Raw genomic sequence first — 25,655 nt, forward strand, 5'->3', positions numbered from 1 at the left:
ACTTCATGAACCGAACATCGCAAGGCACATGTAATCTTTGGCAAAAGAAGATCCCAGTGTCTTTGATTTTGAGAGACATAGGCCGTCAACATAGTTTTTATTACTCTATGAACTCTTTCCACGGGATTAGCTTGTGGATGGTATAGTGCTGTAAACTTTAATTCAATACCATAGTTTGAGACAAGTTGTTGGAATGTATGGCCACGAAATTGTGCTCCATTATCCAACAAAATTCTCTCTGGTACACCATAGACTAGAAACACCTCATTTTCTAGCAACTTAACTATGTTGGCTGATGTCGCTGCTCTAATCGGGAAAGCTAAAATAAATTTGGAAAAGCAATCTAACACGGTGAAAATATACGAAAATCCTGAAGTGGTCCTAGGTAAAGGTCCAACTAAGTCTATACTGATGAGAGTCCATGGATGAGTGGCAGTCGGCTGCTGAGATAACAATTGACCTCTAGGACGTTGCTGTTCTGGTTTTATCCGTTGACATGTTGTACAGTTCTTTATATAGCGTCCTATATCTGATCGCATCTTTGGCCAATAATATTTTTGACTAAGTCTTCCAAATGTTTTTGAAACGCCAAGGTGTCCATACGTTGGAGGATCATGATGATCTCTTATAAGGTTTAGTCTTTGTTCCCTTGGAACAACCGTTACCCACTCTGATAAAGCTAGTTCAGGGTATCGCGGTTTTATATTCTTCAAAAGTTTTCCTCCCTCTATCCTCCAAAGTGGATAGTTTCTAGGAAATTTGTTGACCTTGGAAATCATACCCAAGTACCATCGGTCTAGACTGACCTGTGTAGAAGTAGAACAGTCTACATCCAAAGCATTTATGCAAGGAACTGCACGAGATAGTGCGTCAGGCACTAGATGATCTTTTCCTTTCCGGTGTATGACTTCAAAGTCATATGCCTGCAAACGCAGAGCCCAACGAGCAATTCTGCCTATGGGGTCTTTAATGGAAAACAACCACTTTAAACTAAAATGGTCTGTAATAACTACAAATTTAGTAGCTTCTAAGTATGGCCTTAGTTTCTCTACAGCAAATAGAACGGCGAGACATTCTTTTTCTGTAGTAGAATACTTCCTCTCGGTTTTTGTCAGTGATCGACTCAAGTAAGCTATGACGTGTTCTTCATCTCCATGTTTTTGAGAAAGAACAGCCCCCAATCCATAGTCACTTGCATCTGTCTCTACTATAAATGGTAAAGAAAAATCTGGACACGCCAAAATGGGTGCCGAAACTAAATATTCTTTAACCTTATTCAGGCCGTCCTCGCATGTCTTATTCCAAACGAATTGTACATTTTTTCGAGTAAGTTGAGTAAGCGGTGAGACAACAGTACTAAATGATGGAATAAATCTCCTATACCATGATGCCATACCTACAATCCGACGAACATCCTGAACAGTTCTCGGTGTCGGTATTCCCAGTATTGCTTCTACCTTTTCTGGATCGACAAGTAATCCAGATTTATTTACTACGTAGCCTAAATACTTCAATTCTGAACGACATATTAAACACTTCTCCCTATTAAGAGTAACACCAGCGTCGGTTAAACGCTGAAATACTGTCTCTAAAACTTTTAAATGCTGCTCAAACGTTGATGTACAAATAATTATATCATCAAGATATACAAAAACATAACTGTCTAATTCGGGACCTAAAATATTGTCAATTGCACGCTGCCATGTAGCAGGAGCTGAATGTAGCCCAAAAGGCATACGACGAAACTGAAATAAACCTCTATTAGGCACTGTGAAAGCAGTTAAAGGTCTAGATTCCATAGCTACATTTATTTGCCAATATGCTGATTTGACATCCAAGGTAGTTAAATATCGTGCATCTCGAAGTTTATCTAGAATAGATGACACATAAGGAATTGGATATGCATCCGGAACGCTTACCGCATTTAACTTTCTATAGTTAACACAAAATCTCCATTTGTCATTCTTTTGTACCATGACTATGGGCGACGACCACGGTGAGGTTGAAGGTTCTACTATGCCTTTTTCTAACATTTGGTCCAGTTCGGTATTAACTACCTTTTGTAGAGCTGGTGACAATGGGTAGTACCTTTGTTTAATGGGTGGTGAATTGGTATGTATCACATGCTCCACGCCCTTTATACATCCTGTCTCTTGAGATGTCATTCCTAAAAACGCTTTATCTACAATATTTTGTAATTGATCACATTGTTCTTTATTTAATGAATCAAAGTCCTGGATTCCAGAAATTAATACACTATTTAACTCTTCTTCACGGTTAAAAAACCATTCTCCCTTAAAAAGGTCTGGGACTATCCCCATAGCTGACCAAAAGTCAATACCTAAAATAAGCGAAGAAACAAGGGATGGGATAACTAGAATATTCAAAACACGAACCCGATCTCTTAACCGTACTGGTACAGTAATAGATCCTATACTTTCACATGAATCACCTGAAGCAACTATACATGATTTCTTGTCATCTTCATTTAATGGGCAAATGTCTTTAAACACATCCCAACCAGATTTTCCAAGAATTGTTCGTGATGCTCCACTATCCAATAATCCAAGTATATCTTTTCCAAGAATTGAGACACTCAAGTATGGTCGTTGATCACCTTCAGCATGGGCTAAAATGTATTCAAGGACCGCTGTATTATCAGTTGTCGGAGTTGATTTACATTCCACTCCACTCGTCCGACTTACCGAGGGAGAGAAGCTGCTTTTTTTTGAACATCTGGGACAGTTTTTCGTTGTCACATTGTTGCATCCACATTTATAACAGAAGAACTTCTTAGGCTGGTTACAATTTTTAAACTTGTGTCCCTCAGATCCACAATTAAAGCATGTACCCTTATTCAAATGTTCAGATTTATCGCTATTTGCAACTTCTTCTGTAAACACAGGTGTTGTAACCGGACTCGTAAAAATAGGAGTTGACGGCTTTCTATAAGCTAATTCAGGTTCTACCAAAAGTCTGGTGCTTGAAGGAGGAGGGCAAAATTGTCGAATCCTTGTTTCCATTGCTTCCATAGCCTTGGCTAATGAACAAAGATCACTGATGTTGCTAATTTTTGTTAAAGCCAAGCCCTGCTGAATATAAGGAAGCAAATTCCTACGAATGATATTCAGTCTTTCTTCTTCGTTAGGGGGGATCAATAGTTTCTTGAATAGATTTTCCATGACTGAGATATAGTTTATAACTCGTTCCTGTGAGCCCTGTGTTCTTCTTCGGATTTCCTCCCATAAGGAATTCTCATAGTCATGGGGCTGGAAAGCAGACCTAAGTTCCTGGACCAGATTATCCCACGATGTAAAATTTCCCATTCTGTACCAGAGTAAGGCGTCTTTGGTAAAAAGTTCTGGAGCCGAACGAAGTAGTCTCTCTTTAGATACTCCTCTTGAAACTCTGAGTTCCTCCACTCTTTCTAGAAAACTAGTAACGCTCGAGATTCCATCATATTGTAATCTCCATCTACTTATATCAACGTTCTGAACATCATGCTTTAAGAAATCTAGCGAATCCATTATTTTACTGTTGAAGTTAGATGAAGGTGTTTCCAGATTAAAATGTCGAGCTAAAGTATTATCAATCTCCCTTGTAGGTACTGTTGCACTACTTCCATTATTAAAATCGTGCCTTGATAATCTTGTATCAGTTTGTGGTTCGGTATGCCTAGTGTGATTTTCAGAAGAATTCATTTCTCTACTTGAATTAAGTGGTCTATTTATAGCACAGGACATATACTCTTGATTCCCATCTGATATTCTGCTTGAAACCCTCAGAGAACTAGAACATCTTTGAGAATGTACTTGTGGTTGTATCGTGCTATCATGTTGATTTTCTTCAAAAACCTGCCTTAAGAATGAAACTCTATTGCCTGCAGTTGGTGAACTGTTAGTAGCTCCAAACAGCGCAGCTTCAATAGGATGCTCTTCAGCTAATGATTCTGAGTTTACCAAACCACATTCATGAGACCCGGAATGAACAATTTCAGGCAATAATGGAACTGAAGTATCCAAAAGTGAGATGTGCTCTACTTGATTATCTTTCCCAAAGCTCTCATAAATCCTGTTGACTTCTAATAGTAACCGTTTGTGCCAATCTAATAGTTGATTCCTTTGAGCTTCCTGTTTTTCGTTGCATTGAAGTCTGTTAAGTCTAAGTTTAACATGTGTTAGACGGGAACTAATTCTTTTAAATTCATTAGTTCTGTTCTGTTCATTAAAATGTTCTATACCTTCTTCCAGATCGCTAAGTTTCCCTGAGCACAACGAAAACTCAAAAGATGGGTCTATATTAACCACCTTAGGAGAATCTCTTTGTCCCTCTCTTTCTGCTTTAAGAGCTTCTCTCAACGTAGCCCTTTTCGTGTGTACATTTGCATCAATTGGTAAACTTCTTATTGATAACTCATAACTGAGTTCATCACCCAAAAGTCTATTAACCTCCATATTAAGTAAACCGAAAAAGAATAAAATAAAACCCTATCTCGGTTAGAGATAAAAAAATATGATAAAATAAGAGATGAAGTATAAAGTAAAGACAAAAAAAAATCTCAACAATATATTATAGTATCCTATTCTTAAATATTTTTGCGTGAAATGGCAACACGCAACCCTTACACAATGTTACAAAAAACAAAAAAAAAATAACTTCAACTACTACTTTAAGTTATGCGAGCTAGTAGTAAGTCAATACACAATAATTGGGTTAAATCCGAACACTAAAACTGATAAAATACTATGCAATATATATTTTATGAGGTGCAATAATTTTGAGCCACCCTGTATATTGGAAATAAAGGAATAAAATTAACTATTTATTTGCAAGAAATCAAGAAAGTGTCCACAAAGCACAAAAATCAAAAATATTGTGCCTAATAATATTTGTGTACAGCAGTGTATATCAAAATATCTGTGTAATATGTAATAATAATTAATATTAAGCCACTATGCCATATCAAAAATCAAAAATTTTATGCCTAATAATATTTATGTACAGCAGTGTATATCTTTATATCTGTTAAATAATAATATGTAATAATACTCAATGCTTTATAAAATAAATAATAACAAAAAATTTTACGTTGGAGCGCCAAATGTTACTCTTCGCCGATGTTACCGGTTTTTATTGAAGGTATGCGAAGGTAAATAACTAGTTTTATTTTCTACCAAACAAAAAAATAATAATAAGAAATCAAAAAAATCGGAGAATTCACAAACTATTTATTCTTATTAACCAAAACTAAAATAATTCATATTAATCTTAATTGAAAATATAAAAAAAACCCAAAAGGAAAAGGTAAAAAGCTCAACTAAAGTTTATATTTGCCTCTAAGAATATTCTTTTCAGCGTACACCCATATTATAATTCTTAAAACTATGTAATATTATATTTAGGTACTATTTACAAGAAAAAAATACAAAACCGAGATATTTGTCAGACTGCTGTATGGTGTGGTGGCTTAGACAGGCAAAACAACGTTCTTTTAAGAGAAGTATTGGTTTGATCCTACCTTATGTTTTTTTCCGTCGATGTTATACACGTGGATGATGTCGTACTGCATTTATATACTTGGATACTTCACAGATATACAGGTTATATAAATATCGACCCTGGACAAGGGTGTTTCAAAAAAAACTCACAACATCAAAATGAATTGGAGAGAAAGAAAAATTGTTGGCCTGAAATGAATAGATACATCAGCATGCAAGCAGAGCAAAAGGTATAAATTAAAATTACTAAAGGTTTCCCTTTAGACAACGAATCAGGTGTTAAAAAAACAAAGCTTACCTTAAAGATAGCGTATGGCCAAAAAGAAAGGTCTTGGGGACCTAAATATCCAGATATTTTAAATCCTTGCTGAGCAAGACAATCGTCAACTTCATCAAATTGAATATTTCTTAATTAGTTATCTGGATTACTTCTGATTAAATATCCTCAAGGAGTTTCATAGGACAATACTAACTTGTCCTCATGAAGTGTAAATCAAAAGTGAGCAAGATATGACACTAGACAGGTAAAGACAAAGAGATGACCCTTACTAGACAGGTAGCAATGTATACCTAAAGCCTACTTCATGCCTGATTTTCTATATGATTTCGGACTTAAAAATGGCTTGATAGCAGCTACTGTTCAAGACAATATAGAAGCCTGATTTTTATAATTGTTTAGGCCAGTACTTGTGACAATAGAGCAAAAATTATGACAATCTTATTTATAAGAATCGTTTCTAGTTGCTTAGCGACTTTTAACCCGTAACAACTACTGTCCTATAAATATTGGCCTTTGTTTCTGTCCGTAGATGTGTGTTGCACCAAATAATGTGTTTAAGACATCCTGCTATTCTGTTGGTTTTGTTTATTTGTTGGGCAACTTCCGCTTCTGTATCTCCATAATATGTATCTCCATAAGTGTGCATTAGTAGGTACTCCCAGGTTTCTTGCTAGATAATTTTTTCACCTATTCTGTACCCTATACTTAGGTTTTTGACTTGATGAATAATTTCATCCATGATGAGGTTAAACAGCAGCGGGCTCAATGAGTCTCCTGGACGTATGCCTATTTCCACTGGTATCGGCTGTGTTACTTCTTCACGTGCCATTCCTATCGGAAATTGGAAATCATCGTGCACCGAGAGAACAATTTCTTTTCTCCTAAAACACCGATTTCTTTGAGCAATATTTCTTAAAAGTTAACATATCCTATTAACTTAAACATACTGGTTCACATATAAAGAAACGAGTTTTTTAAACACAACTCAATAATTTCTTACAGATAATTTCTTCAATACTAAGAAATGCATTAATGGTTACATTTAATTTTCTTATCCTAAAGTTTTTATTTCTTAAATTGAAAACTACAAATATTTTGCAGTATAAGATATACAATGTTAAGTTAATCTTTATTTATATTTGTGAAGAAGAAATTTTGTTGCAATCAAATAAATATTTTAAACCACAAGAAATAATTCTTCAGAAATACCCGCTGTAGTAACTGTGGTTATAAAATAAAAACTTTGTCATTAATGCCGAAATGTTACTTGCAAAGAGATTTTCTTCCACAAAAGAATTGCGCAGATTAACTATTTATGATTTAGTCGTCAGTGTTTGTCAATATGGCGTGATATGTTTATGTTCATATAGATGTATTTTAGATTTATTTGTGTGTTTTTTTTAAATTAACGGATATTTTGAAGGTACGTACATATATAGGTATTAAATAAAAGTAAATTGAGTAATTTAAGATGTAATAATAATATTGTTGCGTATCCGAATGGTTAAAAAAGAAACATAATAGTATCTTTATATGCTTTTAGGTATAATGATGGACGACTCTGAAATAAAGGAGCTTATTATTATAACTGGGAAATATGCCACAATTTAAAGCTGGGACAGAATGATATAATATATAGCTTCAGAACAATATTAAGGAGTTATTAACCAACTGCTGGGCCTTCCAGAAATGGTAGAACTTCATACATGTAAGTACCTTTTTAAAAATGTGTATACGTATGTATCAACTATAATAGGTTTCTTGAATGTATCGTCTTCTATAAATATATACAATACAATGCTATATCAAACATGGCGGATGCAACGCTGAGGATGTTTTCTGTTAATTTATTTGAGATAAAGAAATCAGTTAGTCTAAAAGAAATATATGTTTAAGGTTAAGAAATGTTATTGCCGAAAACCGTGAATTAGTTAATATGTATTAAATGACTTAGATGTAAACTAATAATACTTTCCCGTAATAAAATTTCTTAACGATTAGGTATGCTGTCTCTTTTAGATTATAAAAATTAAAAAAATTACATATTATTATGTCTGCTTCAATCTTTTACATTGGTTGTATTTTCCCCTTTTGTTTTAGCTAAACAGTGTTTATTGTGTGACTTAATATTATACAGATAAATAATTAATATTTTATTAACAAAAAGAAAAAAATAAACAAAGATGTGTAGGTTAAATAATGCCATGTTTGAACTAAATATGATTGATTATTATTAGTATTAATAGTTCTTATGTGGGGCCGTGTATTTGTTCTTTTTTGTGTTTCCTAAATTTGTCAAAATAAACATCTATATCTTTATAAAAAAAAATTTATTAAAGTAAGTTTACTCTTTCTACATAACGATTTTGTTTTAGTGAATTGCTGATATACAAAGTGATATTAACAAAAGAAGGAAAATTTGAGGAAGTTGGATTTGCCTCTCCATCCTTTTATTGTTGTGTAGAAGCCAGTGGTTTAAGAGTGGAGAAAATATTTGTATGTAATAATAACGTTTTATATCTTGTTTTATTAATGAATAATGATTTTACCTTAACACAATGATTTATTTCGCCGTATGTAATATCACTTTATTTTCAAGAAATATTAACTTAACTCTAAATATACGTTTATCTCTGCGAAATATATTTCTTAACATTAAAAACATTAATTATTATTAGTAAAATAATAATATTCCTTACTAAGAAATAGTATTGCTCAGAAAAAATAGTTTTGTAATGTGTAGAAAATATATTTTTATGACTAATAAAATTAATTTAACATCAAGTGTAATTTCTTTCTGATAAATGGGTTTGAAATTTGCCAGAAAGTGATAGTTCAATCATGTTTAAGATATATTTCTTTGGCTATAGTAGAATTTATTTGAAATATTTTAGAAAATTATATCTTACATACAAAGATATATTTCTTAGGCAATATGCCAAGTCGATCTTTCTTAAATATTAATAAAGTTTCTTTACGTCAAGAATTTTTTTCTCTCGGTGTGGCCACTGCGATTTTGTTAGCATAGGGACTAAAATGTTCAATCGGACTACACCCGAACCATTCACGTAGATTTCGAAGCCACGATATTACCAAAGAACGGCAGTTCTCGCCAGTGGCGCACACCAACACCCTCCTACACGCGACACTATATATGTATACACGAAATTTTCGATTTTCTAAATCTGACTGAATTGAAAATTGGACCAACTCCCATCTTAAAGTTCAGGAAAAAACTCACCCATTCATGTGTCAACCATCAATTTTGGTCCAAGGGTATGGATTTTACGGCCCTTCCTATTTAGGGTCTGTTTTTCGTTCTCGTCCTCAAAATCCCAAAAACTTCGAAAATTTAAGACCGGTCTTTGCTTCGTCTAATAGTACTGATCATTACCTTTCCAACGCATGTCTAATTTTGAAAATGGGTTATACCATTCAAAAGTTACCGAGCTCAGAAATATGACTCAATTTCTATTTAAAAAAGGGAAAATGTTTGTGGATATGTATGTATGTATGTGTGTGGAAAAGTTAAACCGATCTGAATTTTTTTTCTGTGTTTCAAGAGGGGTACATGGCCGATTCAGAACCGGTGTAGTTTGTGACTTTTGATCACCCATCCCATAAGCCACCTGTAGGACTTAGTAGGTACAAAACGGTATATTTTTTGGGGGTATATATCTTCGGTTCAAGAAGAGACAGGAGACCCGCAAATACACCAAATCAATAGTGTTGAGTTAAGCTTTCAAATGGTGTCTAAGCCGTCAGGATCAGACATACACACGGCTCAGTATAGCTGAAAAACTGAAAAACTAAACTTTGAAATTTTTGGTTTTTCGCCAATTACTCAAAATTTCAACCTACGAATTGCGCCAATACCTGAGCGTTTGTAGAAGGACTCTAGACGAATCTAACGGTGTATACCCCATATCTGGGAAAATTCGAATTAAGTTATAGGCCTCATAAGTATGATCAAATCTATTTCCTATGAGAAAAACGAGGTTTTCAAGCTCAATAATTCCTGTAATAGCTTCAGTTATCATACTTGACCTTAGATGGATCAGATACTACTTGTCAGTACGTTTAAAGCTCATGTTTAGTGATCAAAATCGGTTAAGCCGTTTAGAAGTTATTAAGCTGCAAAAGTATAATCCAATTAACGATTATTCCCGAAATGGTTTATGTAGTTGTAGTGGTTACGACGCTAAATTTGATCTGGCAACGGGCAATCCGAGTTCATTTACCGGCCATCCCAATATTTTTTTCAATCTATTTCGAATAGAAAAAAATCTAGTGTACATTCGATGGACACTAGATCATTTGGGAGATAATGCGACAAAGGCGGCCATTTATAAAGCTTAACGTGTAATCGAGAAACATTGCATTCTTCAACTTCATACATTTATTTATAACTTTGAAAAACTCTTGATACAAGAATAAAAAACCGCTAAATGCCGTAAAAATGAGTGGCGCATACAATATTCCAGCTACAAAAGATCTGATATGAATATTACGTGGCGCGAAAATGCATTTTCATTTTAATGCAAAATAAAATTTTAATTTTTATTTTAAAAGATTTTTCCATAAAATTTGCTAAATTTGAAGTAAACGCGTCACAAAAGAGTTTCAAAATTCAAACGATATCAAAGTTACTCTTCTGTGGCGCGTTTACTTAAAATTTAGCAAATATTATGGAAAAATATTAAAACTAGAATTTTGTTTTGCATCAACATGAAAATACATTTTCGCTCATTTTTACGGCGTTTAGCGGTTTTTTATTCTTGTTTTTCTTCTTCCCACACTTCTTTTGCCCTGCATGATATTTCTTAAAAGTTCTTACTTTTCACCCCTCATAATGTGCTCCAAGTATTCCATCTTTCTAGTTTTTGTCTCATTTATAATTTCGCATCTTTTGTCTAAAGTTTGGAGTACAGTACCTAATACCTCGACTTACGCTACCCCGACTTACGCGAACCCAGAATTACGCGATTTTAACCCTTAAGTACTAACACCTTAAATCAATGGCGTAAACACTAACTAACCGCCTGACAGACGGGTTTAACATTTTAGTGGTAATTTTTGTTTTTGTTAAATATTTTAATGCAAAAAAATATCTTGATGACTTATTGAAAGTATTGATTATCAAAAAAACACAGGTATTAATCTAGTTTTTCTGTATTTATTATAATAAAAAACATTTATAACAAGAATGGAAGGATTGTTCGTGTACGTTTTTAGTCCTGAAAAAAAGTGTGTTAAAAATTAAACAAATTAAAGAGTCTTAATAAAAATTTATATTCGAGTTAAACAAAGCGTAAAAAAATGAAAATGAAAAGGTTTTTAAAAAATGTTTAAACAAAAAAAAACGGACAGGTACTATAGTTAGTACAGTGTAGCAATGGTAGTCAGTGGCAACATTTTCATCACAAATTGATTCCACTTCGCTTACGTCGTCTTCCACTTCATCAAACCATTTCAAAAGAGGTTCCTCAGGGTCTCTATTCACTTATTTGATGTTTTTTGACGAACTGGGACACATTATGTGTAATGACGAACTGGGCACAAACACTAACACCCCGTCTATTAGACGGAAATCACACTTTGAGCGTAAATATCTTTCGAATAACAACCTGCAGCAAATTGCCGAATTCAGTATTACTAAAGAACAGCCCAACTTGAAAAGTCATAAACGGGTGACCTTCAAAATTTTTTAGGAAGGGAAATATCCCACTTTCGACAAGCGATGCCGTCTGAGAGACGGGGTTAGTACTTAAGGGTTAAAATCTTGTCGATTCAATATTTGAGCGCCACACAATCGTTTAGTTATCGACGAGATAGAATTACCACCCACACACTATTGCTCATCCAATGTATTGTAACGTGATTAGTGTAATTACTTCTAATTACAATAAAACTAGCGGTTCGTAATTTATATACGACTTTATTTATATAAGTTACAGACGAATTTATCTTATACACTAAACTTATTCACAAAATATGCCCGTATTTATACCCAGTTGTTATTCTGGAACAATCGACTCCCATCTCGAGCTATCGGCTTGTTCCGCCTACGTGACGTACCTTCCAGAATTCTCCGGCGAGGCCTAGCACATCCGATTACGTCATTCTCGAGGTGTTTACTGTTATACGGGGATCGGCCAAGATTTCTCTTCCGCTACACTGCTCCCCTCTTAAGATCTGAGCGTCTCGATCAGCAACTCTAAATGAAGGCCCAGGATGGCGGAATCTACACGACTCTCCAGCTCTGCATACACCCTTCAAGAAGAAATAACAGTCTACTGTCTTTGAAGGGTACGACATCTTCGGGTTCATGCAACACACAGTGATTTGTACACCAGTTCCTCTGAAGACCACTTCAAGCATGCTTCTCACAATCTTCCAATCCAGATTTTCTACTGCATGGCCTATTTTTGGTAAAGCCAAATTTTTGATGTCATAATTACACACGATTTTCTTCAAATTAGTTAGAGCACGCCATATGTTCTCGTAGCTTGGCGTGTCCGTATAAGACTTTCTGGTCACCATATACAGCAAAGATCGAGGACCATCTTCCAATCGCAGTACTCTTCCAATTTTAGGCTGCTGATTTCTTAACTCGTCCAGGCGGCCGAACTTTCTATTGAATACGGACGAGATTCCTTTAGTCATCTCGAGGTCTTGGGCAACACAGTGGGCTAGAGAGACGTTTTCTGGAACACCAAACAGATCTTGCTGAACTTCTGTGGTCACGCCGAATCTAGCACTCTTTCTTTCTGCGTAATTTGACATAAATTCCTTAAAACTTGGCTGTGGTGCATCTTTCATCTCCTGTTGGAGGACTCGGGCTTCCTCTGTTTCATTTGAGCCAGCATATGGTGCAAGACGATTTATGTGAATAACTTTTGGTTTACCGTTTGGTAACTTCTTAATTCTGTATATTACGTCATTTATTTTCTTCTTAACTTCATACGGACCTTCCCATTGTCTTTGCAGTTTAGGACACAGGCCTCGACGACGTTGTGGATTATAAAGCCAGACAAGATCACCTACTTCGAAGCTTTCATTCTTGCAGCGAGAATCATATTGATCTTTCATTCTGTCACTGGCTATCTGGATGTGTTGTCGGGCAAGTTCATGAATGTTGTTCATTCGTAACTTCAGGCGGTCTACGTATTCTTCGCCTGCAACATATTCCTCGGAAGGTCTGCAGCCAAACTCTAGGTCGCAGGGCAAACGAACTTCACGACCCAACATCAGGCAGGTTGGTGTTTGACCTGTAGTTTCATTCACGGCCGAGCGGTAGGCCATCAGGAATAAATGAATGTGTTGGTCCCAATCTCGCTGATGTTCAGATACAACTTTGGACAAGTGTTTACCCATCGTTCGGTTCATCCTCTCGACCATTCCATCTGATTGAGGATGCAGGGGTGTTGTTCTGGTCTTATTGGCACCAATAAATTTACAAACGTTTTGGAAAAGAGCTGACTCAAAGTTTCGCCCTTGGTCGGAGTGGATCTCCAAGGGAACACCAAATCGGCTGAAGAATTCTTTAACAAGTACCTCTGCAACGGTAGCAGCTTCTTGATTCGGTAATGCATAGGCCTCGGTCCATTTCGTAAAATAGTCCATGGCTACCAGAATGTATTTATTTCCAGCATCGGTTTCTGGAAATGGACCTGCAATGTCGATTGCTACTCTTTCCATAGGACTTCCAACATTGTACTGTCTCATGGGTGCTCTCTTTTTACCAACTGGACCATTACCGGATGCACACAGTTCACATTTCCGGCACCATCTTCTTACATCATCTTTACAGTTCACCCAATAGAACCGTTCTCGAACCTTTTGCAGAGTCTTCGTAATACCAAAGTGTCCACCTGATGTACCGTCATGCAACTGACGCAATACTTCTGACACTTTACTTTTAGGTACAATCAACTGCAGCTTAGATTCTGTACCATCATCGTTCTCAAAGGTTCTGTACAGAAGATCATCTTTTAGTACCAGGCAATTCCATTGGCTCCAGTAGGCCTTGACTTCTGGACTACATCCACTAATGTTCTGCCAACTAGGTCTCTCACCTTGCTGCATCCAATCCAATACTCTTTTTATACATGGATCATCTTCTTGGGCGTTTTGTAACTGTTGGGGCTGCCATTGCTCATTAACTACGGTGGTTCGTCTCACGGGGCAAAATTGTTCCTCTAATTTGGCACAGTGATTACAATTTGCACTGCATGGTCGTCTCGAAAGGGCATCAGCATTTGAATGAACTCTTCCGGCCCTGTGTTCTATCTCATAATCATATTCTTGCAGTCGTTCTAACCATCTTGCCATCTGGCCCTCTGGATTACGGAATTGTATGAGCCATTTTAGAGCAGCGTGATCTGTTCGAAGAAGGAACTTTCTGCCGTACAAGTATTTATGGAAATGTTCGCAAGCCTTCACTACACCCAGCAGTTCTCTTCTGGTAACGCAATAGTTTCTTTCTGGTTTCGACAGGACTTTGCTGAAATAAGCGATGACTTTTTCCTGTCCATCCTGGATTTGTGAGAGAACAGCTCCTATGGCACTGTTGCTAGCATCGGTATCCAAAACAAATTTTCCTGCCTGTCCCGGGTAGCTTAATATCGGTGCACTGATCAGAGCCCTTTGTAGTTGTTCGAAAGCTTTTTGACACTCCTCACTCCATGTATATTCTTTGCCCTCCTCCGTCAACTTTGTTAGGGGCTTGGAGATATTGGCAAATCCTTTGACAAATCGTCGGTAATATGTACATAGGCCAAGGAAACTTCTAATTTCATGTTTATCTTTTGGTACTGGCCAATCTTTAATTGCTTCAATCTTTTCAGGATCAGCTGTTACACCATTACTCGATACAATATGTCCCAAATACTTAACTTGTCGTCGAAACATGTGACATTTCTTCGGACTTAACTTCAAGTTCGCTGCCCTCAATCGTTGAAAGACTTCTATTAGATTCTTGGCATGTTCATCAAAGGACCTTCCAACCACAATTACATCATCCAAGTAAACCAGGCATGTTTTCCATGTTAGACCTCTTAAAACTGCCTCCATTAATCTTTCAAATGTGGCAGGGGCATTACATAAACCAAACGGCATAGCCGTAAACTGCCAAAGCCCTGATCCTATCGAAAATGCGGTTTTCTCCCGATCGGCTGGCTCCATGTCTACTTGCCAATATCCACTTTTTAAATCGAGTGTGGAAAACCAACGAGAACCGGAGAGAGTATCCAATGTATCGTCTATTCTGGGCAAAGGATAACTATCTTTTTTTGTTACCGCATTGAGCTGGCGGTAGTCGATACAAAAACGCGTTGAACCATCTTTCTTCTTTACCAGAACTACTGGTGATGTCCATGGACTGTTCGATGGTTCAATTACCCCTTGTTTGTCCATATCCTTGATAATCTCTTCGGCTTCATCTCTTTTCGCAAATGGAAGTCGTCTAGGCCGTTGTCTGATTGGCTGAGCGTCTCCGGTATTTATTTTATGCGTTACTATGCTTGTTTTTCCCTTATCCTTCGTGTCAATAGCAAAAACATCTTGATACTCTATCAGCATAGATGTCACTTTTTCCGTTCGTTCATGATCAAGATCTTGGCATCTTTCAATGATCATCTCAACAAGCTCCTTTGGATACTTCGCCTTCGATGATTTCTCATTGGTATTCACAGAGCAAATTGAAGCCACGGGAACACACTGCCCGATCAAAGCTCCTCTACTTAACTTGATAGCAGTTTCCCTTAAATTCATAACTCTTACAGGGATCACATCTCGAACTTTTACCAAAGTTTTCGCCGTTAGGAACTCGACCTTATCCACATCTTCGACCATCCTTAAACTTCCCTCTCGGCAGTGTCCATCAAGCATGGTCATCAGAATTTTCTCACTATTACCGGGTATGGTTACGTCGCATGTAGTAAGTAAGCGGATGACATCTTCTTTGTCGTCGTGAAAGGGCAACTCTTCACCATTGATCTTGAGAACTCCATTTTGAACATCCAATATTGCCCCCACTTTCCTTAGTACGTCCATCCCCAATATGAATTCGTCGGAGATCTCGGCAATTAATACTTGATGTTCAACTGTGGTCTGGCCAATGGATACTGACATATTAGCCTCGCCATATGTATTAATTAGCTCACCAGTCGCTGTTCTAAGCTTTACTGTTGCAGGTGATAATTTATTATGGTCTCGTACTACATCTGGACGTGCGATAGTTCTCGTTGCACCTGTATCCACCAAAAATGATCTACATCTATTACTGATACGACCTTCGATGTATAAGTTGTGGATTCCACCGGAGGACGTAAGGTTGACAGTTACTATGGGGGCTCTAGTTCTCGAGGTCGGCAGTTGCCCCTTGGTGTCGACCCGCTCTAGTTTTCCGACGGCTGTACGATCTTCTTACAATTACGACGAATGTGGCCTACGTCTCCACAATTCCAACATCTAGGCTCGCGTCTCTTTGGCATCTGATTACTTAATACTCTCCGTATCATTTCTTCCAGACGTTCATCGTTGTGTTCGTCACTTTCTTCAATGGTTCTTATTCTATGGCCTCGTGAAGTTTGACTAGCCGTTTCGTGTTCCAATGCAATAGCAAGTGCTTCATCTAAAACTTTCGGCCTTGCTAGTCGTAAAGCTTTCTGTAGTTCATTATCTTTCAGCCCATTGACGAAGGTATCTACTGCAATTTCTTCTAAAACGCTGTCTGGCACCTCTGGATAAGCCAACCGCACCACACGAGCCACATCTGCTTCAAATTCTTGCAGATTCTCACTTGCTCGTTGACTTCTACTTCGCAGTTGTGCTTTGTATACTTGTTGTAGATGGGCATCTCCATAGCGTTTTTCTAGACGAGTGAACAAGGTCTGGTAACAATTTTCTTGACCCTTAGGAATTGATCTTAATATATCTGCAGCATCACCTCGCAAAGCAGCAGTCAAGGAAACAGCCTTTTCCTGTTCGGTCCAATGATTGGCGGTCGCAATAGCTTCAAATTGTCTAAGATATATGGACCAAGAGGACTTTCCATCGAATGGTGGTAATTTGAATCTCATATTATGCGACGTTTCGTCTCTCGGTAGTTCATCTTTCACTACCGGATCTAACGCTGCTGCATTAACTGATGGTTGTACTTTTGTATCGGTTATCATGCTCTCTAGTTGTTTGATCTTTTCTTCTACGGTCTCTACACTTTTCTGCATCTTATCGAATGTTCTAGAAACTTCTTCAAATTTCTCGTCATTCTGTCTACAAACGTCTTTAATTACTTGAGAAACACTTTCAAATTTCTCGTCGCTTTTTCTAGAAGTTTCATCGATCTTTTGAGAAACACTTTCAAATTTCTCGTTGTTCTGTCTACTAACTTCTTCAAGTTTCTCGTCGCTTCTTCTAGAAGTTTCATCGATCTTTTGAGAAACACTTTCAAATTTCTCGTTGTTCTGTCTACTAACTTCTTCAAGTTTTTCGTCGCTTCTTCTAGAAGTTTCATCGATCTTTTGAGAAACACTTTCAAATTTCTCGTTGTTCTGTCTACTAACTTCTTCAAGTTTCTCGTCGCTTCTTCTAGAAGTTTCATCGATCGTTTCAGAAACAGTTTTTAATTTCGATAAGATTACTTGTTCTGCTGACTGGAAGTGGAACGTCTTTGGGTCTTCTCCGTTCTTCGTGAGGACATCCTCGAGTCGTGCTTGTAGGACTATCTTGAGCCCACTGCTGTCCAGATCCCGTTCCTCTAGCTGTTCACGGAGCTGTTTTACTGTAAGTTCTTGTAGCAACATCTTTGGTCGGCACACACGTACTTTCCAAAATGTCTTTTAACAGTCTTTCCGAATACCGAACAATCAACGCACTTTAACTATTCCCGACGAATAAAGTCCAAAAGTCTTTTAAAGTCTTTCCGAATACCGAACAATTAACGCACTCCGGTTATTCCCGACGAATAAAGTTCAAAAGTCTTTTAAAGTCTCTCTGTAATTCACTTATTTATATCGCACTAAGTTAACCGAACACCGACACCAACTGTAATGTGATTAGTGTAATTACTTCTAATTACAATAAAACTAGCGGTTCGTAATTTATATACGACTTTATTTATATAAGTTACAGACGAATTTATCTTATACACTAAACTTATTCACAAAATATGCCCGTATTTATACCCAGTTGTTATTCTGGAACAATCGACTCCCATCTCGAGCTATCGGCTTGTTCCGCCTACGTGACGTACCTTCCAGAATTCTCCGGCGAGGCCTAGCACATCCGATTACGTCATTCTCGAGGTGTTTACTGTTATACGGGGATCGGCCAAGATTTCTCTTCCGCTACAGTATTATAAATGTTTGGGCTTTTCACACGGAATCAGCGATTTTATTTTGTATTAGGTATTTCTTATCTGCAGTTTTGTCTAATGGAGTGGGTGTTTGTTATTTTTATAAAGGGATTTTTTGTTTTATATGTAAGAAGACTTAGAGTTCATTTTTTTAACTTCCGGTCCCAATTAAAATAATTCATATACATAGATATATATATCAATCGGTTTTAAAACGTCTTGCGACGTTGTCCGATGCCTAATTTCCATGACACTCTATCATCCCATTGGTCCTCTCTAAGATCTCTTGCGCTCATCGCCTTCGTTATTCCCTCTCTCCAAGATTTCTTGGGTCTTCCTCTCTTTCTGCAGTTTGGTGGTACCCATTGCATAATTATTTTAGGGAGTCTTGAGTTATCCATCCTCTGGACGTGTCCGTACCATATCAGCTGTTTTCTTTCTATGTCTGTTGTTAGAGAGCCGTCAACCCCCATTCGCTGTCTTATCTCATCATTACGTATTCTCTCTCTGCGTGACACTCCTACTGATCTTCTAAAAGCGTCCATTTCTACTGCCTCCAGTTTTCTTCTGTTGTTTTCGGTTACCCGCCAAGTTTCTGCTCCGTACAATAGACTGCTTTTAATAAGAGATTCGTAGATATTGTGTTTTCTTCTTTTTCCTATTTCATGACTCCATAGTACGCTGTTTAGACAACCTATTGTTTTTCTGGATTGTGTTATTCTTCTCTTTATTTCTTCATCATCTTTCCCCGTTGTGTCAAAAACGATTCCTAGATATGTGTAATGGTCGCAGGGCATGATGATTTCATTATTTTCTAATGTGATGTTCGATAGTTCGGTACCTATTGGCAGGTATTTTGTTTTTTCTGTATTAATTTCTAATCCCCACTTTCTATATTCTTCTTGTAATTTCCTTGCCATGTACTCTAGATCATCTTTATCGTTTGCTATAACAACCTGGTCATCAGCAAACTGCAATGCATATAAGCAAATCTCTCCAAGGTCTACGCCCATGCCTCTGCATTTTTGTTTCCACTCTTTCAATGCTTTTGCAACATATATTTTAAATAAGGTCGGTGATACACAACACCCCTGACGTAGACCTTTATTAACCAGGAAGCTTTGCGATAATCTGTTTCCAGTTTTTATTTGTGATGTTGACCCTTCACACAAATTTCTTAAGGCTTTTATTAAGGTGACACTAATATTCGTCTGTCGTAACACGTTCCAGAGTTTGTTTACAGGAACTGTATCGTACGCCTTCTGCAAGTCAATAAACATGAGGTGGGTTTCTTGATTTGTGCTTAATTTTTTTTCTATTAGTTGTTTGAGGCAGAAGATATTATCAGTACAGCTTCTTCCTGTTCGAAAACCGGATTGTTCTTCTTCCTCTTGGTCTTTGTACTCCTTCTCAATGCGGTCTCTAATTATTCGTCCATACAAACGGCTGAATGTACTAGTCACTGATATCCCTCTATAGTTTTCACATTTAAGCTTATCTCCTTTCTTATGGATCGACGAAATATAAGCAATTTTCCACTCGTCTGGTACGGGAGAACCATTTATAAATTGATTTATGCACCAAGTGACGGTTTCAAACAATTTTTGTGATCCACATTTTATTAGTTCGGCTGGGATATCCCCTGGTCCTGGAGACCTACCGTTTTTCAGTTCTTTTATAGCTTTTCTAATTTCTGTCACTTGTATTGTTATATCTTCTCCTTCAATGTTAACCTCTGTTGGTGATTGAGTTAAGTATTCGTCCCTATTTTCTGTCAGTAGTTCCCCATAGTACTTTTCCCATTTTTGTGTGGATATTAATTGAATGTTTGTGCTCTTCCTATCGTTAGTTCTTATTTTATTTAGGAACTTCCATGTTTCTGTACATTTTCTGCCTCCCAGGTAGGTATTAATTTCCTGGCACTTCTTATCCCACATTTCTCTTTTTGCTTTTACTGTTGTTCTTCTTGTTATTCTTTTGAGTTCCAGGTATTCATCTCTATCTTTTTGTTGTTTATTGCTCAGCCATCTGATATACGCTTGCTTTTTCTCTTCTACGAGTGCTTCTATTTCTTTGTTCCACCATAGTTTTTCACTTTGTCTTTGAGTGTTAAAGCCGAGTGCTTCTTCTGCAGCTTTTTTAACGCTAACGACTACGTTTCTATATACCTCCTCTACTGTTGATGTTTCAGTTATAGTCATTAGTTTGCCATCCAGTCTTTGTTGATATAGTATTCTTGTACTCTCTTGGGTCAAACTATCCAAATTATAACTTCTTTTTTCCAAAGTTTCTTCTTGTTGGGGTTGACAATTTGTTTGATTATGTGTTATTTTATATCTAAATGGACAGGTTACTTTTGATTTTACGACATAATGATCTGAACCGCATGTTATTCCTCTGTATGCTCTCGTGTCCTGTACTTGCATATTAGTATTTTGTTTTATGATGACATAGTCTATAATTGATTTTAAATTTCTTGTAGTTTGGGTCCAGGTGTACTTGTGTACATCCCTATGTTAAAAAAATCCATTGGTTATTTTTAATTGATGGTTTTCACATATTTCAATTAGCCTCTCACCATTATCATTCTGGTTTATTTCTCCGTAGGGACCTACCACCTTATTATCTACTTTACGACCTACTCTAGTCAGTACTCAGGTCAGTCAGGAGACTCAGGTCTCCCATAACTACCAATTCTCTTCTATTTCCAATTTTCGTAATTTCGTCGTTAACTTTAGCAAAGAACTCATCTTTGTTTGTGTAAGGTTCATCATCACTGATTGCATAAATCCCAAGTATCGTAATAGGTGTTTCTTTTATCGTTATGTTTACTCTTATTATATTTTCGTCTATTGCTTCAAAGTCAGTGATTTTATGTTTATGTTTTTTGTGTATTAGAACGGATACTCCTCTTTTCGCTCTCTCGTGTTTTGAAACTCCGCTGAATATATGTACATAATTGTTTACTTTTTCTATACCTATTCCTTTCTTCTTTGTTTCGGTTAAGACAACTATATCCATATCTAGTTTTTTAATTTCTTTAATTATTTCTTCCATCTTTCCGCTGATACTCTGCACATTCCAGGTGCCAATGTTCATAATCCTTTTCCGTCGCCGAAGTCGTTTATTATTTAATCCGTCCGAGATTCCGAGGCAATCTTTAGGCTTTTTGGTATTTTTCTAATTTTTACAAGTGACAGGGAACCGACCTGACGTCTTAACCCCCTACCTGGAGGACCGGGTAATTTGTAATCAAGGTTTTCTTCCTTTAGATTGGTTGTCTTACAGGACTAAAGAGCCCAATCTGCTCCCTTTCTTTCGCCGTCGATGTTTCTTCGCCAACCAGAATCCACAACCGCCCATTTTAGATCCGATTCTGCAGTGGTATGCCGAAAAAACAGGCCTGCCACTTCCGCCATTGACGCCGAACCGAAGATCCTCTTCTACGCCGTCTCCGCCGTTGTGGTCTTCACCCGTATCCCTGGGCAGGGGTCCGCGTTATACCCCACAGAACTGGGTCCCTACCTGAACTTCGCCACCTGTTCACTCCGGCCTACTGAAGTGAGAGGTGCCCACCCCCGCGACATGGACGCGCCAGGTAGGAATTACCCATGTGAGTGTTAGAGAAGATGGCTCTAACTCTCCATGGGCCGAGTTAATGAACATGTGTGATCCCATGCTCAAAGGCTCATATACATAGATACATATACGAAATTATACCCCGATTTACGCGAATTCGACTTACGCGATTATCGCTCGGTCCCACATATCGCGTAAGTTCGGGGTATTACTGTACTTGCGTGTTAGTGACGAGGTCCATCCATGATATTTTGAGAATGCGCCTATAGCACCACATATCGAATGCTTCGATGTTTTTTATGGTCGACTGTTTTATTGTCCAAGTCTCAACTCCATATAACAGGGTGGAAAAGACATAAAACCACAGCATTCGACTGTGTTAGTTTGTTATTAATTCTGGCCTGTATGTATGTTATTTATGCTGTATATTATGGTTTCGGTAGTCTTGATAATATGATGGTATGTTTCGTTTATATAACAGGTCAATTACGTCATTCAGCCCTACACGGTCGAATGCCTTTTGTAGATCTATGAAGCAACGGTAAGCTGGGACGTTGTATTCTAGTGATTTTTCCATGACTTTCCTGATGACAAAAACTGCATCGTTACAGGATCGTCTAGATCTAAAACCTTATTGTTCATCTGCTAAATCTATTTCGTTGGTGATTTTGGTGATTATGACTTTTGTGATCAATTTCAGAGCGGTACTGAGCAGGTTTATTCCTCTGTAGTTTTAGGGTACCGTTTTATCACCCCTTTTAAATATTAAGATCGTTGTGCTAGTGCGCCAGCTGTTGGGTATTGTACTTATGTCCCGAGAGAATTTTTTGTACAAAGTATCCTTAGTTGTTCAGTTAATGTTTTTCCACCGTATTTCAGCATTTCGTTTGGAATCTTGTCCGGTCCTGGAGATTTATGGTTTTCAGTTTTTCTAATGCTTTAGTAATTTCCTCCGTTGTGACTATTACATTTTCGGTTGTTATCTCTGGAGTTTCTGGTAAGGTCTGATCTTCACCTGTCTTAACCCGCCATTACACGTGCTATGAGGGAATACCTCACCATATTTGTTTATAACCCATGAAATCGTCTTAACTAATACGATAACCTTGAGCACAAAGAAATGCCTTTAGCATCGTTCATGAGGGGGTATGAAAAAGTTATAGAATATTTCAGGCGGTCAGTGTGCTCTGTGATACTTGATACTTGAAAGAAGTGACATCTTTCTTCAAGTGAGAGAATTCCTCACTGCGCGTGCAATCACGGTGAAATCACGTTTCTGTTATCTCAAAGAAACTTTTAGGTTTTTGTTTAATATTTGGGTAGGTTTAATTAAAATATTATTGTTTAGGTTAGGTTAAGAACAGTGGCGCACCGAGGGGTTAAAATCCCTCCCAGAGCATATAGAAATATATAAAAGAAAGTAGGAAAATGTAACTTGTCTTTCACAAATAATACAAAAAAACTTTCGGTACCCAAGCCAACCCCCCACTCCCCCCCAAGGAAAATTCTACTAGGTGCGCCACTGGTTAAGAACTCATTTTTAAATTTACCTATTCTAATTGGGAAATAATCCACAATTTAACTTGAAAAATTGATTTAATTGACCTTTCGGATTCCACCTCGGACGTCGTTATCAAAATTCAAAATATTAATAGTTAATTACATAAATCAAACAAAGAAATAGATTCAGAACAGTTGTTAATTTTAATTTGTATTTTTAGTAAAATGAATTCGCGTATGAATTCGTCGGTCTTGACGGTTCAGTTAGCTGAGGCGCAGTCAATCGACAAGTTTAGTGGATTTGCGATCGCTGGTTCGAGCCTCAGCTAGGTCAAGAAATTAATAAAAGGCCAACGCTGTAGTATAAAACTCTCAATAGAGTCTACGACTTGGTCTGGAGTAAACTGGCGTCTGATCGGCCTATGGAGGAGCGGTATGACAAGGGATAAAGGCTTGCGGCTTGGTGATACTCCTCCATAGATCCCTACCGAAGGGCGTTGACGCCTAAGAACGGTGTGTATATATAATTAGCGTAAAGAACGTCAATTACTTCAGTGGCTTGCTGAAATTGAAAATAAAGAAAACTTGCTTTTGATCTATATTATTTTTACTTTTGTTTTGTTAAATTAATAAAAAAAATTGGTTTACGGGACTTTCTATAATATGTGAGTACAACCCATTTTACAGTTATACATGTTGACATTCATTCTTCCTCGAAATAAGTCGAATTGATGTAGGTGAGGGCGACGCTCATACGCGTGCAACCACGTCACAATAGAAGACGCGTGTAACGGCGGGTTAAACAATTGAGTGATATAGGAGGTCCAGGTATCGACATCTATTTTATTGGTTTCTGTTAATTCGCTTATTTCTTTTCTCTGCGTTCTAATAAATCTCCATATTTGCCCTTGCAGTTTGTCCTTGCAGTCCGTAGTAGTCGGCTTCCATTCTTGATAAAAAGAAACCCGCCAGTATTCGTCTTTAGTCTTCTTTACTAATGCTTTAGTCTCGTTTCTTATTATTTTGTAGTTGTTGTAAGCTCCTAGTGTTGTGATCTGTACTTTAACTGGGCTTCTCGAATTTCATTACTTGAAGTAGAATATTACGTATTATTTAGAGACATAACGATGAAGATTTACTATCAAAAGCTATTAAAGTTTATTACTTTAAAATTTGATTTAATAATTAGCATCACTGGCATTACAGCTCGTTATGAATGGCCTTCTTCAGAACAATCCTCCATTCATCCCTCTCTGACCACTCGTCTCCAAGCTCTAACTTCAATAGATTTTAAGTCGTCCCCTAGTTGTCTTAATAGCTAAGACTTGGTTTTCCTTTGGCTCGTTGTCCCATCGGCCCTCTTCGGACAAAAGCATTTCTGACTGTTACTCTTAACTCTTGCCTAAATACATACAAACTTATATACAACCCAAAGTTTTAACGCCTGCACCACAAACCTTGGTCTGATATTCCTCCATATATTCTTCTTATGATTTGGCGCTCAAAACCTTTAAACAGTTCTTGGTCCTTCGGTGTAAGGGATCACGTTGCTGCTCCATATGTTGCACAGATTTGTTAAAGATAGTGCCATTTGTGTTACCTGCGACATTTGAATTATCTTTTATAGAGTAAGGTTAAATAAAAGACGCGATAGTCCATTACCCTGTCTTAGTACATTTTGGCAATTGAAGGGTCTTGGCTGATCTTTCTGGATTCTGACCATGGTCGCTGCTCCTGTTCGTATAAGTTCAGTTAGTTGGATAAGATGAACCGGTATTTGCAATTCCACTATGCCCAGGAGAAGTTTGTATCTATTATATACTCGTATGCGGCTTTGAATTCCACGAATATGTGATGAGTGCCGACACTGATCTGTAGAGTTTTTTTCAAGAATCTGCCTTACTTCCAAATATTTGGTCTGTTCTTGATTTATTAGGTTAAAAGCTGCGCTGATAATTTTCACACAACATCAGTCTCCCTTTTTGTGAAGTGGACACAGTATGCTTAATTTCCAGTCTGTGGGTGTTTCTTTGTTCTGTTGTCGAATTGCAGTTGTTATTAATTGGTGCCTGTGTTTTACAAAGTGCATATGGTGCATCCCCAATGTTTTCTTCGGATGGAGTGAAATTGGCAATGGAATAACAAAAACAATAAACGTAATAAAGGACCTCTAACAGAGATGTGGTCTACCACCTACAATTTTCAACATATACATAGATCAGTCTTTAAAAAGATGGTATAAAAAATGGGGAACAATGAAAATAGCACGGGGAAATCAAATCACTTCATTGTGTCATATCGAACAACACTCTAACTAACGAAAACAAAAAAGGTCCTTTAAGAGCATAGTACTGAATATTGAAAGAGAAGAATCGGTCTTGGGTGGGAAGCATAATATGTATATTGATTGATTATGGAGAACTGAGAGAAACTTGTAGAA

The sequence above is a fragment of the Diabrotica virgifera genome, chromosome 9, assembly GCF_917563875.1.
Source record: "Diabrotica virgifera virgifera chromosome 9, PGI_DIABVI_V3a".
In the NCBI taxonomy this organism is placed as follows: domain Eukaryota; kingdom Metazoa; phylum Arthropoda; class Insecta; order Coleoptera; family Chrysomelidae; genus Diabrotica; species Diabrotica virgifera.